The sequence below is a fragment of the Podarcis filfolensis genome (genome assembly GCF_964270895.1).
Source record: "Podarcis filfolensis genome assembly, chromosome: 16".
Taxonomy (NCBI): domain Eukaryota; kingdom Metazoa; phylum Chordata; class Lepidosauria; order Squamata; family Lacertidae; genus Podarcis; species Podarcis filfolensis.
In genome coordinates, this window is record NC_139620.1 from 12,338,118 (window position 1) to 12,352,233 (window position 14,116).

General features: G+C 44.3%; 2 long non-coding RNA genes across 2 annotated transcripts; both read right to left on the bottom strand.

The window, feature by feature from the left end:
• Positions 1-55: 55 nt before the first annotated feature.
• LOC310752146 lies at positions 56-7,488 on the bottom strand. The gene is made up of 3 exons (XR_014542845.1): positions 7,401-7,488; positions 4,853-5,118; positions 56-380 (listed from the first exon to the last, which is right to left on the bottom strand). It is a non-coding gene; the product is annotated as an uncharacterized lncRNA (long non-coding RNA).
• Positions 7,489-9,502: 2,014 nt separating this feature from the next.
• Positions 9,503-11,006, bottom strand: LOC310751559. Its single transcript, XR_014542614.1, has 2 exons — positions 10,783-11,006; positions 9,503-9,830 (listed from the first exon to the last, which is right to left on the bottom strand). It is a non-coding gene; the product is annotated as an uncharacterized lncRNA (long non-coding RNA).
• Between the last annotated feature and the right edge of the window lie 3,110 nt (positions 11,007-14,116).

Consider the following 14,116-nt stretch of genomic DNA (forward strand, 5'->3'; position numbering starts at 1 on the left):
GAAGAGGTTTCAAATCTTTTTATTACAAAATGATTATAATGAAATAATGGTGAAACCTAATGAGAAACAGAGGAGAATCATTTTGTACAGCAGAAGTTATATACATATTCAGTGCCCCAACTTAATCCTTCTAACATGGAAGTGTTTGCCTTATGAAGATTCTTTAGCACTGAAAGCTTCAAGGTTTGCAAAAAGAAGAAGAATGCAGAGGGCAAGGAGGAGGAGGAGACCAGAGCAACCTTGCTAGAGACAAGAGCAAAATGCAGTTCATATGGGTGCTTGTGAATGTGTATGGAATTTCATACGGCAGGTCGTTGCGGCTCTTAATTTATCCAAAGAGATGTTTGCTTCACGGATGCACCAGAATCCTGGTAACAGAACTGTAAGAAAGAAGGAGGAGAAAATAGTTTAGCAGAAAGAAAACACTGCAGATCTTAAAAAAAAACAAAACTGCACATTGAGATCAAAGGCATATGCCTCACAGTGACCCTTTCGAGAAGGCGAAACTGTAGTAGGACTAGTCTTCCTTTCTTGTTTTAGTTAATCTTACTTCTCTCATGGGACATGGGTGGCATTGTGGGTTAAACCACAGAGCCTAGGACTTGCCGATCAGAAGGTCGGCGGTTCGAATCCCTGCTCCTGCCAACCTAGCAGTTCGAAAGCACGCCAAAGTGCAAGTAGATAAATAGGTACTGCTCCAGCGGGAAGGTAAACGGCATTTCCGTGCGCTGCTCTGGTTCGCCAGAAGCGGCGTAGTCATGCTGGCCACGTGACCCAGAAGCTGTACGCTGGCTCCCTCGGCCAATAAAGCGAGATGAACGCCGCAACCCCAGAGTCGGCCACGACTGGACCTAATGGTCAGGGGTCCCTTTACCTTTACTTCTCTCATAGCATTTTAGGTTCCTTCTAAGAAGGTTCACGTAACATGGAATTTACCACCACAGGATGCAACATGACCATTTCAATGCCTGTAAAAAGCAGCAGGTTAACAAAAGGGCATCTCCAGTTGACCCGCTTGCTAAAGCGTTCATCCCGATATGTTTGCACAAAGCTTATGCAGAGGTTAGATTATATCCAGTCTTTATTGAGCATTTGCTCCAATTTCTCTGTGGGAAGAATAAAAGGCAACAAGTATTCTTCCTGCATCTGTCCTTATTTGCTTGCACAGTGGTCAGACATCTTATTAATCATTTATTCTTCCTACACTTTCCAGTACATTTCGCTGTCACTTTCCTAACCACAAAACATCCATTTCTTTCCTTCTTTTTAAGCGGGATTGTCGAGGTAGGGCGACTAAGTGCTTTAATTACACAAACCTAACTTTCTCAATGTCTGCTTGAATTCCTTCTAGACAATGCCAACAGTCTAGAGGCAGCCAAATTTGTGGAGAAAGGTATATTTATGACCCATGGCATCTAAATGGAACTTCCATGTACAAGTCAAATGTACCTGTGAACAGCTGCTGCTGAGGCAAATGCCATGGAGGGCGGGGGAAGGCTGTTGCTTTCACAGTAGGAAATAGGAGATCGTGGAAAAGGAGGAGGTGCCCACAAGTATGGTTATGGAAACTCCCAGTTTTAAAACAATACATCCAAATAAAAGACGTGTCCAGCTTCCTAGCTGACCTATGGGTCACAACACATAGCTGTCATAGATTCATATATTTGTAGAGTTGGAAGGGATCCTGAGGATCATCTAGTCCAACCCTCTGTGCAGCTGTCCCATACGGGGGACTGAACCTGCAGCCTCCTTGGCGTTTTCAGCACTATGCTCTAATCGACTGAGCTATCCAGTCATGATCCTCCCAGTTGCTTGTTTCAGTATTATTAATCATTTGCAGCTTGCCCTTTTGATTTAGTGATGCTACTTCATAAAGAATAGCCAAGTCAATTACAATTCATCCCAACCTCTCACCCCTTTCAAAAATTTGACACACAACATCCAGTTCTATGGGAGATAACTTACACATCTTCTCATTATCTGCCATTTTGCAAAAAAGGTACAAAGCCCCATATTTATTCCACAAGACAGATAAGGAAGCTCATTTATTTTATTTTATTTTTAAAAAATGGATTTTAACAACGTTCCAATCTGCGTTAATTGGTTTTGCAACAGATCGGCGCCGTCATTAGCACTCATTAATCTGCTCGTTCACAGCTATCTCGAAGCCCAACGGAATGTTGTTTCCCATATTAACCAGGAGGTCAGATGAGATTAATGCAGGGTTACCTGTAATTAGTAAACATTTATTCAGATTGTAAAAGGTAAAAGCTTGACAACCCCCCCCCTCCCCAGGCACTCTATGTACTAATTGGTCGTTTTATGATTACTTTGAAGAAACACTTGGATGGAAACAGAAGCCAAATTAAAATAAGACATATGAATACAGCATTTAAATGCCGTTAAGGTCAAATCCTGATTTGCCTGCATTAGCTCATGCAGATTTATTTATTTTTAAAGATCCTGCCAGTTTAGTAGAGCAGCAAAAGTGAAACCAGATGATAATTATGGTATGTAGCAGGAAAATTCTCTAGAAGGACAGTTGGAGAAACTTGACATTTCCAGACAAAGATCAATACAGCAATTACTCGACGGTTGCGGAGCAATTTAAAATGGAGAAAAGTCAAAGTACTTGTTTACAGCAGCAAAAGAAGTGTACAAAGGTATCTGAGAAATGATAAGATCTGAAGGGAATGGACTACCAGAAATAAAAGAATAGAGTCCTGTCTTACAAAGCACAAATTTCCAATAGAAACTTGTAGATGGCTTCAGATTGGCTAAGACAGGGGTGGGAAATCTGCAGCCCTTGGCTATGCCCACTAAGCCTCCCCATTGGGTCCCACAAGGCCATTTTGCCCAAGCTACGCCCACCTGTGGGGCAGGTAATGGCGCAGCTGGACCTGAAGTGGAGAAGCAAAGCCCCATGTAGTGTGTATGTGTGTGTGTGTGTAAAAGTGTGTGTAAGCACACAGTGATCAACTAATTTTCAAGGCTTACAAAACATTCTGTCATGGTAACAAATATAATGAATTGATTTGACAATTGTTTCAGGTCACATCCACACCATTCATTTAAAAGCACGTGGCTTCCTTCCTACTCCAAGAATCCTGGGAACTGTCATTTACCCCTCACAAAGCTACAATTCCCAGCACCCTTAAACTACAGTTCCCATTCTTCAAGGGGTAAGCTACAGCGCTTATAATTCTTTGAAGGAAAGAATGTGCTTTAAAGAATGTGCACATGCACAACCTCAGGGGACGTAAAAACATACCTCCGGCATTTCAGAGGGGGAAAGGGTTGTTTTCTCGTGAGCCTCAGCCTCGCCTCTATTCCACACTGCTGAGGACAGGAGGGGGTCCCCCCCCCCAGCTTGTTTTCATTTAGCTCTGCAGCAGTCTGTTCAACACAGATTTAAAAGCCAGAACTGTTTGTTCTTTTGGGTTAAATATATATTAGAAAAACAACAGCGCACAGTTGTCTGACAGTATGTCACCAACAGTTCAAAACATACTTTGGCTCTTGCAATGTGGGAGATGCAGGCTGTGGATAAAGGACACATTCATTTCCCCTCAAGAGTTGGCTTCTAAGGGAGGCAATGGATCCAAAGCGGATGAGAATGGGAGTAGTTTTATTTACTTACTTACTGAATTGCTCCATTGATAGCCCACCTTTCCTGCAAGGAGCTAAAGGTGGCCTGCTCTCCATATTTCCCTCACAACAACCCCACGAGGTAGGCTTGGCTGAGAGACTGATGTTGTCCCAACATTTCCCAGTTAGCATCAAGGTTGAATGGGGATTTGAATATTGCTCTCCCAAATCCTAGTCCAGCAGCCTAACAGGGGAACTTTTTTGAACCAAGGGGCCATGTCTAGGGCTGTGCAATAAATCGTCATACAGTCAAACCTCGGTTCCCGAATGCCTCCGTTATAGTACGTTTCGGCTCCCAAACGCCAAAAACCCGGAAGTAAATGCTCCGGTTTTCGAACGTTTCTTGGAACCCGAACGTCTGGTGCGGCTTCCGCTTGAGTGCAAGAAGCTCTTCCAACCAGTCAGAAGCTGCGCCTCGGTTGTCGAACGTTTCAAAAGTTGAACAGTCTTCCAGAACGGATTACAACTGAGGTTTGGCTGTACTGTTGAATACCTTGATTACCGGTATTGAAATAACATCCTGGTAAGCGTTTCAAAAAGGCAGTATACCTGTGAACAAAAGGTGGACACTTAACAGCTTCCCAGGGGTAAGCTCAGCTGAACCCATACTTTAGTTAGCTACTTTGCAGGTAATTTGCAGGCACTGTGTCTCCAGCTTTGTTTGCTCTCTGCCTCCTCCCTCCTAAGAAATGCAGATAAGGCCTCACACAAACCAGCAAACTCTTTTAGTTTCACGGTATCTTCCCACTTGTTGTTGTTGTTTAGTCATGTCTGACTCTTCGTGACCCCATGGACCAGAGCACGCCAGGCACTCATATGCCTGTTGTCTTTGTCCATGGAGTTTTCTTGGCAGGGATACTGGAGTGGCTTGCCGGTTCCTGCTCCAGGTGGATTACGTTTGGTCAAAACTCTCCACTATGACCTGTCCATCTTGGGTGGCCCTGCACGGCATAGCTCATAGCTTCTCTGAGTTATTCAAGCCCCTTCGCCAAGGCAAGGCAGTGATCCATGAAGGGGATCTTCCCACTTAGAGCTCAGCTATTTATGCAGAGTCTGCTAACAATCCAGGAGGAACCCCTCACGACTGGACTTCTTTCTTTTTTGCCACCTGGGACCTTCTGCATGGAAAGCAGATGTCCTGTCCCTGAGCTATGGCCCTTTGCCCTTACCCATACTTGGGAGGCTGGGAGAAGGGAAGACTTACCAAAGGGGAAGACTCAGCCATGGCAGGCCTACAAGGGCTTCTTCAGTCGGAAGGAGTCTACTTTGGACGAGATGGGCCTGCCCTTATAGAAGCCAATGCGTTCACGTCTCTTGGGCAGGGTGTGGTACAATCCCAACCTCTCTTCTATACTCCTCTTCTCCTGCTGGCTCCTCAGAGGGGTCTGGACCACTCTGGGACCTTCTGGGATTTCTTGAACGGCAGCCTCTGTGTCATCAGGTGTGGCGTTGGCTTCCAACATGGTGTCCCTGGGAGGAAAAGGAGCATAGTGGAAGGGAGCAAAAAACCAGCCAACCCAGAAGTGAGATTTAACCCTCAGGCTGAAAAAGGTTGTCCAGCCGTGTTTTAGCCACTTGCCTCACCTGTAAATGGAGCATGCAACTGAAATACTATATGCAAATCATTTTTTTAAAAAGGAAGTTGCCAACACAGAGCATTGCTCAGACCAAGGAAATATGACTTGCCTGTGATATAGCACCCTGTATTCCAATATGTTGTTGGACTACAACTCCCATCATCCCTGACTGGCAAAAAAATAGCTAGGGAAGATGGTATTTGTAGTCCAACATTTGGGGACCCAAGAACACCAATATAACTAATGAAACAGGAGTTAGCCAAACCATGACACTACAGCCATCAGCAGGAGAGTAACATATCGTATTGATTTATGTGCCAAGACTCTGTCACCGCTCCCTGTTGCTTGCAAAAGATGGGAAGGAGTGAAAGCTGGGCTTTCTGAAACTTTTCTCAAAACTTTTACTATACCAGGCAAAAAAGTGAACCATCAGTGGAGCTACCATCTTGCTATATAAGAGCTAGTTACTTTTCCTGTGAGGAAGCTCCTAAGGCATCCTCAATTCACATGAAAAACACAAGAACATTTCTGCCTCAAGAAGAGCTCTGCTGGATCAGGCCAAATGCCCACCTAGTCATAGAACTGTAGAGTTGGAAGGGACCCCAAGGGTCATCTAGTCCAACCCCCTGTAAGGCAAGAATCTTTCCAGCCTCTTGTTCTCATTATGGACAACCACAATGGGAATACCACAAGCTGGACCTGAGTGCAACCACAATCTTTCCACTATACTATACTGATGCTAAGAGGCAAACTTTTTCAGCAGGGGGCCAGTCCACTGTCCCTCAGGCCTTGTTGGGGGCCGGACTATATTGGGGGAGGGGAAATGAACAAATTCCTATGCCCCACGAATCACCCAGAGAGGCATTTTAAATAAAAGGACACATTCTACTCATGTAAAAACACACTGATTCCCGGACTGTTCGCGAGCTGGATTTAGAAGATAATTGGGCCGGATCCGGCCCCCAGCCCCTAGTTTGCCTACCCATGGGCTAGATTCCCAGGATATGGTCCTAAAAACACATGATCAGTCTAGCAAGCTTGCTAATGCAAAGTTCGTCTTTGTCCTGATACCACCAGGATGGAAGACTGGAAGCCCCACATACACCGTCTTGAGCTACATCTTGGGCAGAAGGCAAAATATAAAATGTAATGAATCACAACCAAGCAAAGCTGGATGTTTCTTTAACTAGAGAATGACCTAGAACCACACAACTGCGCCACCTACTGCCAATGAGAGGCAACACACTTTCAATGCATTTTAATTGATCCCAATATGATGGGAACTCGGAACTCGTTTTGAATGAAAAAGAAACTGCTGCTAAAAAGCTTGCAGGGCACAGTCTTTCCCCCCTTTTTTTCGCCAAACTTTAAAACTTCCAAATAAAAGAGTGTGCTCTAAACAATCATTAGATTCAGAACAGCAGAAGGAAAGTAACATGCCATCATAAAAAACACCCTAATCCTGTTTTTGAAAACTAAAAAAACGGAGTGGGGGCTGATTCGTTTCTTGATGAGTAGCTATGTCGGTCTATTACAAGACACTCAAAAGTTTCATGGCACTTTAGAAATGAACAATTTACTTACATATATTTGTTTATCATCTTTCAATATTTTCCCAAAGCAGAATACAATACAGTGGTACCTCGGGTTACATACGCTTCAGGTTACATAAGTTTCAGGTTACAGACTCCGCTAACCCAGAAATAGTGCTTCAGGTTAAGAAATTTGCTTCAGGATGAGAACAGAAATCGTGCTCCGGCAGCAGCGGGAGGCCCCATTAGTTAAACTTCGGGTTAAGAACAGTTTCAGGTTAAGTACGGACCTCCAGAACGAATTAAGTACTTTACCCGAGGTACCACTGTACTGGAGGAGAAAATAAGCCTGGGGAAAATCAGCCAAAAACATGTACAACTTTAACAATATACTATACTGTATAATAATTATAAGAAACCATAAGAAGCAAGTAATTACTAAGCAAGACACCATAAAACCATCATATCTATTTCAGCAAGCCAACCAAGTCATGAGAGGAAGGCTGCAATGCTAACCCTATTTACCTGGGAATAAACCCCTACTGCAAATCAGTAAAACTTAGGTTCTGACCCAGACAAGTTAGCATTGTAACTTATATTAGATATGCACACATCTCTAAAGTGTTGAACACAAACTACCTACATAAAAATGTCCTTAGAAACTGCACTACTTGAATGAAGTTGCAAGAAAACACCCAACAACACTTGTATAAAGAGCATTTAAGTTGAACGCCCCCCCCCCGCTTCCCGCTCCCTTACTAACTGGCCAGCCAATCAGATCCAGTCCTGCTTTCCTACAAATTGGAACGAAGTCAGCCAGTTTTTTCATTGGCCTGCTTGATTCCTGCCTTTCTCCACGTGGCTATGGATGCCTCTTGGCAAGAGCTGGGGGATTAAATGATTTCTTGAGCCATTAAAAGGCCAGGATGGAGCAGCTGTAGTAGCTCTTTTAAAGAGATTGTGGATTGAATCCTATGCTGGCCGTACTCAGAGTAAGGTTACCAGACATCCCCGTATTCTGGAGACAGTCCCTGGATTTACAAATCAGCCCCCATACAAAATCCATTGAAGTTGAAGTGTCCCCAGATTCATTGAAAAAAATCTGGTAACCTTCACTCAGAGTAGACCCACTGAATTTAATGAGCATGACTACCTTGAGTTCATTAATTGCAACTGATCAAGTCTGTGCAAGACTAGCATTTGATAAAACCCAACATTGACCATTGGCCGGGGGGGGGGGGGCGTTGATTCTACCTTCCTTATTCCACTCTCCAGCTCTGAGAGGGGACTTTTGGGAGTGTAAACACTATCAGCTTTGGGTGCTACTTTTTGGATGTGGAAGTTATCGGATAGCTTTACTTGACCTTTGGGTGATCTTTATGCTCACTTACAATATGGCCTACATTAAAATGTTAATTGTTGGTGGGGGGTTTTCTAGTGTTAACGCTGTAGTCATATTATTTTACTTTTTTATTATGGGTTGTCACTGTATGACTGTATCTAGACTTTTTTTTAAAAAAATGTGAACGACAGATACATTTGTGGAAAATAGGGGATATAAATTGACTATGACATTATTGATTTTGTTACTGCTAGAAGTTTTACTCCTAAGTATCCACACTATTCAATTATTGATATTCTAAATGGGGGGGGGTCACCAACTGGGTGTCTGTAAAGACCTTCATTAGTGCCTCAGACCCTGAGCTTTCATTATCCTTTTTAAACTACCGTATTGGCCCAAATATAAGCAGCACCTGAATATAACCCACACGTTTAAAATTCAAGGGGGGGGGAATAAAAGACAATACCTTACACCGCCAGCAAAGTGGCGTGGCTCCGCAACCCCACCATCAAGGAAACAGCCCGGGAGTTTAGCCCTCCTAGGAAGCCACAAAGCAGAATGTGCAGGCCCCCTTCTAGCAATTTCTGTGAAATAAGGCACCTGGCTGCTCCCACCTGTCAGTGTTTTTAGCCAATGAGTGAATGCAGATCTGTAATTGATTCGTTTGGACACCTAGCAAAAGGAATCCCTGGGGTCCCAAAGAGCTTGTTTTCCATTTCCAAAATGTTCTGAAACCAAAGCACAGCTTCTGATTGGCTGCATGAAGCTCCTGTAGCCAATCGGAAGCTGCAGAAGCCCCGTCGGAAGTAGAACTTTCGCAAACTGGAACACTCACTTCCAGGTTTGCAGAGTTCGGGAGCCAAAACATCCGAGTACCAAGGCGTTTGACAACCAAGGTACGACTGTATTTTATGTATGTATGTAGTTCTAATTCTATCAATGTTTAATTGCTTTTTAAAATTATTCCTCCCCCCATGTTTTTAGTGATTCTTATTTTCAATTGTAAGCTGCTTTGATTCCCATCAGGGGAAAAGGCAGAGTATCAATAAATTAATAATAACAAGAGATGCAAGTTTGATTGCGCTCCTCAGAAGAAGCACAAACAGTGGTACCTCGGGTTATGAACTTAATTTGTTCCGGAGGTCCGTTCTTAACCCGAAACCGTTCTTAACCTGAGGCGTGCTTTCACTAATGGGGCTTCCCACTGCCACCAGTGCGCGATTTCCGTTCTCATCCTGGGGCAAAGTTCTCAACCCGTGGGACTACTTCCAGGTTAGTGGCGTTCGTAACCCAAAGTGTTTGTAACTTGAGGTAGCACTGTAGATAACTGTGCACCAATTTATTTGGGATGTTTCAAAGTATAATTCTATGTGTTCTGCCAACAGTTAACAAGAGGACACAAGTACAGGAATGTAACAGGATTTATTGTAACAGATTTAAGTCTCCGGAGTGCTGCCATCTTGAACTACATCCTCTGTGACGGCTGGGAAGCAGCAGAGAGTCTATTTCAGGACATTGGTCCCCATGGAAGATTGACCTTGGAGAGAACTCTTCCCTGGAATGGAGGAAGCCATGCATCTGGGGAGGAAGTAGCACCTGTGCTTCAGGGCTGATGAGGGTTGGTCCACTCTTCCTTCATTCTCTGGTCTTGTAGCTTTCCAAGTTCTTCAGGATCCAGCCTGATGGGACCAGGAATGCTATGAAGAAGGTGGTCAGGCCAATAACCGTCTCCTGTACAAGAGAAGACAAAAGCAGCAGTGCTCAGCCCTGAGACTTGAGGGAAGGAAGGATCAGCAGCAAGCAGATGCCCCAGGGCTAGATCCAGTCCTCTAAATGCCAGCGCTAGAGATAAGAGTGTCTAGTGACGATTTGCATAATCAAAGAAACAACCACAGCTGAAGCTACTACATGTGAAAACACTACTCTATAATGCTTAAAAATAAATTTAAAAAAATCAGACATGGCTGTTCACATCTCCAGCTACAAGACACCACTGAGAGCTGACAGAGAACATCAGCTAAGCACAGAAAGCAAGAGATTAATGGATTACTTGGTAGGCCCAAAAGGCTCTCTGTAACAAATGACATCTATAAAAGCTCTGTGTTATATGCATTATGCAAACATTCCCACCAGAAGCCCTCTCCTCACACCGCCCATCCTTTAGGTGCCCAGGTACTCACAAAACTGCCTGCACTGCAGTCCACAAGGGACGTCTGTCCTCACTCACCCTCAATCTCTTGCCCAACTTCAACTCCTTCCTAGCAGCAAGCTTGATTGATACACATCATACCACCCAACCAAACACCTTTCAATGACCAATCTTTCAGTGACCACGACAGTTTAAAGGGGCACGATAACTGCTTTAGATGTGCAGCACAGGAAGGGCCTACGCTGAATACCAGTCACACGTCTAACGTGTCTGTATCCCTCCCACCCACCTCGTTTTTTGAACAGCACAAGATCACCTCCCCAAGTGCACACTAATCCAAATATCATTTTATTTGGGATAATTTATGATTTACGTAACCCATTTCCATGAGAAACGGCTGTGGTCCGCGCCACCTGTTTTCTGGGAAGCTTTTCCTCCTGGTTCTGTATTTCTGTTACGTTTTCTCGTCTCCAATAATTTTTTTTTAAACGGAATCCTCCTCCTCCCCATAACCCTCCCCCGGTGCCTCCTTACCACGGGCCCTATAGGATCCTTGGGGGCCTTGGCAGTGATGCCTCTGGCAGGCTGGGGAGCCAGGCTGGGCAGCCTGAGCGCCGCTCTTCTCAGCAACTGCAGGGACATGATGAGGCCGAGAGATGCAACCTTCCTCCTCTCCTCCGGTACGAAGCAAGAACAAGATGGCGGATGACCATAGAGCTCTAACAGGACCCGGGACTTCCGTTATAAACGAGATCGGCAGCCGCCATTGGCCAACGTAATGATTCCATAGAGGAAAAAATAGAGCGGCTCTTAGAGTCGGAGCCCCGAACTTCCGGGAGGGGAGGAACGCCGCCATCTTGGCTTATATGGAATGGCGCCGCTCTATTCCTTAGCACCTCTGTGGTGAAATGTGCCGCCCGCCCCCCTCCCCACTCATGTGCTTTGGAATCTGAAAAAAATCAACTCTGACGGTGGTGTCACTCTAGACCTACACATCTCTATGGAAAATCCTCCCCTGCCAGCATACCGGAAGTGTCATTAGCACCGTTATAGTATTGCGCCCTCTTGCGGACATGATAGAAGGGGCGGGGGAGTGGCTTCAGAAAAGGGCAGTCAGAAAGGCGACGTCAAGTTACGTAGGAAGTGGCGCGAGATCTACGAAGCAGAGAGCTTTGCTAAGAGTCCTGTACAGTAGTTGTGTCTTAGCCGATCTCCTGCGGTGGTTGCTTGCTTTCCATGTCTTCCCACAATGCACTGCTTCGGTTGCCATTCGTCTAGCCGCGCCTACAATACACTTAATTGCATATTCCTATTCGTTTATTTTATCAAATATATATCCCTGATTTTAGTTGATATTCCTTCATTGCAGGGAGAAGGACTAGATGGTCTTTGGGGTCCCTTTCAACTCTATGATTCAGGGGCAGAGCACTTGCTTTGTACAAAAAAACTCCAGACTGAGCCTCTGTCGTTTCCTGCTCGGGCGAGGAGAGACGCCTGTGGACACAGCTGCTGCCAGTCAGTGTGGACGCTGCTGAGCTGGGTGGAGCATTTATTTGATTCACTTTGAGACAGTTTCCTTTGTTCCTACTTAATGCAGTCCTTCATTCAGAACCATGAGGACTGGACTCTTAGTTTTTCTTTTCAGGGGAACGACGGCAGCTCAATGGTTTGCATACTGGACATCTCCAGGCAGGAGTTGGGAAAGTTTTCTGCTCTATAACTCTAGTGAGTTACAGCCACTTGTCAGCAATACAGAGCTAGCAGTGCCAAAGCGACCTCCTTAGGGTACCAAGCCTGGGCAGTGTGTATGGAGGGCCTAGGCTGCCCGGACGACAAGACCCCCCTCTCAGCCTCAATTATGTGATCCAAAGGAAAGGAAAGCAATACATTTGGCAGCTTAGCTGCAGGAGTTGCCGGAAGGAGGCATCCAAGATGCCATCCAACCATCCTAGGGACTCCAGATTTGTGTAGGGTTTTCCCTCTTAGCCTTTTCTTCTCCTGAATATACCCTGCAAGGCTGCAGAGGTCTAGGATCAGTGTCTTCCTTCTCCTAGATGGGCTTCCTTCCCAGGTTGACGAGCCCCATCTGCCTCTCACTTCCCTCTGCAGCACATGCAGAAACCACCTTCTTGACCGTGGGACCCACCTTCAGCCTCACCCGCTCAATCTGCCAATGCCTGTCTTCACATGCCAGGGAAGTTCCTAACTTGGTGACCCACTAGCTACCCTCACCAGGTTTAGCCAGCCAGTCGAAGCTATTCCGGGGTGTCATAATCATTACTAATAGTAACCATTTATTTTAGTCCAACATCATTCTAACTGTCTCCAATTTTATAATATTTCTTTAAATAGTCCTTAAACTTTTTCCATTCTTCTTCCGCCGCTTCTCTTCCCTGGTCTCGGATTCTGCTCGTCATCTCTGCCAGGCTCATATAGTCCATCACCTTCATCTGCCATTCTTCCAGTGTGGGTAGATCCTGTGTCTTCCAGTACTTTGCGATGAGTATTCTAGCTGCTGTTGTAGCATACATAAAGAAGGTTGTATCTGTCTTTAGCACCCCCTGGCCGACAATACCCAAGAGAAAGGCCTCTGGTTTCTTGGGGAAAGTATATTTAAATACCTTTTTCAGTTCATTATAAATCATTTCCCAGAATGCCTTAATCTTCGGGCATGTCCACCAGAGGTGAAAGAATGTACCTTCCTTTTCCTTACATTTCCAACATTTATTATCAGGCAAATGGTAGATCTTTGCAAGTTTGACTGGGGTTATGTACCACCTATAAATCATTTTCATTATGTTTTCTCTTAAGGCGTTACACGCCGTAAACTTCAACCCAGTGGTCCACAACTTTTCCCAGTCAACAAACATGATGTTATGACCAATGTCCTGAGCCCATGTAATCATAGTTGATTTAACCGTTTCATCTTGTGTGTTCCATTTCAGCAGCAGATTATACATTTTTGACAAGTTCTTAGTGCTGGATTCTAACAGTTCAGTCTCTAGTTTTGACTTTTCCACCTGGAAACCTATTTTTCTGTCTAATTTAAACACTTCATTTATTTGATGGTAATGTAACCAATCTCTCACCTTCTCTTTTAGTTTTTCGAAACTCTGCAATCTCAGTTTATCCCCTTCCTTTTCCAAGATTTCCCAATATCTTGGCCATTTCGACTCCATATTTAGCTTTTTAACTGCCTTAGCTTCCATTGGTGATAACCATCTTGGAGTCTTATTTTCCAACAAGTCCTTATATCTAACCCAGACATTCAGCAGTGCTTTTCTGACAATATGGTTTTTGAAACTTTTATGCGCTTTAACCTTGTCATACCACAAATATGCATGCCACCCAAAAATGTTATTAAATCCTTCCAAATCCAAAATGTCTGTGTTTTCAAGAAGCAGCCATTCTTTAAGCCAGCAGAAAGCTGCCGCTTCATAGTACAATTTAAAGTCTGGCAGGGCAAACCCCCCTCTTTCCTTTGAATCCGTTAATATCTTAAATTTTATTCTGGGCTTCTTGCCCTGCCAGACAAATTTAGATATATCTTTCTGCCACTTCTTGAAACAGTCCATTTTATCCATTATCTGCAATGCTTGAAACAAAAACAACATTCTTGGCAATACATTCATTTTTATAACTGCAATTCGACCTAACAAGGAAAGCTTCAAGTTTGACCATGTCTCTAGGTCTTTTTTCACTTCTGTCCAAGTTTTTTCATAATTGTCTTTAAATAAATTCACATTCTTGGCTGTCATATTCACACCCAGATATTTCACTTTTTTAACTACAGTCAACCCCGTCTCATTCTGAAACCTTTCTTTTTCAGTCTGTGTTAAATTTTTCTCCAATACCTTAGTCTTTAACT